We start from the raw sequence: 1,620 nt of genomic DNA on the forward strand, positions 1-1,620 counted from the left end.
TATCGATATTAATAAAAAAGGCGATAAGTCAGCTTTTGTTTTAGGAATTGCGCGTGCCGTACCTGAGCGCGCCAACTTTAGACGATCTGATTAGTTAACTTTAAACACTTATAATTCAAAAACTATTATAGTCTCAACATTTTGGTATTGGAACTTTTGTCTTAAAATGATCTCAGGAATCTACCTTTAAGCGTTAGTCCGGTCATTACGGGACACCCTGTATATAAAACGCCATGTGATAAAATACAGCATATTGCTGTAAATTAATGTGATAATCTATTATAATTTAAAATACAATTGTTAGACTGATATTTGATCAATTTTAGCGTCTGATTCAGCAATGCAACTTAAAAACAAATTTATATAGGTATCTACTTTGTAAATGTACTAAATATAAAATACTTTACGTTATTAATAAATTATTCAAATTCTTTTATTTACCGTATGCAGCTTTGTAAACTATAGACTAATGTTATTTGTCTTTATAATTGGGTCTCAATGTTTGTACAATTTACTACTATTATAAATGAGACAATGATAGAAAGATTGTACCATTAAAAAGCAAAGAAAATAAATTCTAAAATAAGTTATAAAAAATTTGACTTTATATGTTTAATTCCTTAATTCCTCCTCTTTCTTTCTGTTAATTGTATCTATGATAGTCTTATAACATTAAATTTTCTAAAATATGTAATAGATTTCGTAAGAAAACAAACGTCAAAAGCAAAAGAAAAATTATTTATTATATATACACAAAGCCAGAATTTAAAATTTTCCACTTTTGATCTTTTAAAAAAAAAATAACTCATTTGCATATAATGTTACTCTATGTATTCTTTGGCTAAATATGAAAACGTAATATAAAAAATTAAAAATATATTTTGCACACATTTTTTTACTTTTACAATTAGTTTATTTCTTGTAATAATTTTCTTAAAAAAATGGATTTGAAATATGTAAAAATGTATTGTAATTATTACAATTTAATCATGTTTTCTACAATTTAAAAAGAAAGATTATGTAATTATCCGATATAATTTTATAATCACATGATAGAATTATCAACTTAAAATTATAATATATATTTTATATATATAATTTATATTTGTAATTTGGTATTTTTATATATATCAATAAGTTAATTATTTTATACTGGTAGCTATAATATATTAATAACATCATTGTGCGATTTACTGTCGGCAATATAAGAACTGCAAAAGATTAATTTTAAAAATTTGAAACGTATTAAAATAAGTATATTGCAATATAAAATGTCTATTTAAAATATAATAATTTTTTGTAAAAAATTTTAATTTTTATAAATGATAATCATACAATCACATGATGATCATGTAGTAATTTCGATTACCGACAAAACTTTACCAGTCGTCAATGCCTTTCTATTTCCAATAACTTGAATTTAAAAATGTATGATTAATTTATTTAGATATGATTATTTTGATCAATTATTTCTATTTTTTAATAATTGATTTATATCTTCAAATCAAATTGCATTTTTTTATAACATTTAAAAGAAAATGATCTGCGTTTTAAATGAAAATTTAATGATAATAAATATCCATAACAACAGAGATTATTTCAAGAAACAATCTTTCGGGG

The sequence above is a fragment of the Wasmannia auropunctata genome, unplaced genomic scaffold, assembly GCF_000956235.1.
Source record: "Wasmannia auropunctata unplaced genomic scaffold, wasmannia.A_1.0 LD335957.1, whole genome shotgun sequence".
Classification (NCBI taxonomy): Eukaryota; Metazoa; Arthropoda; class Insecta; order Hymenoptera; family Formicidae; genus Wasmannia; species Wasmannia auropunctata.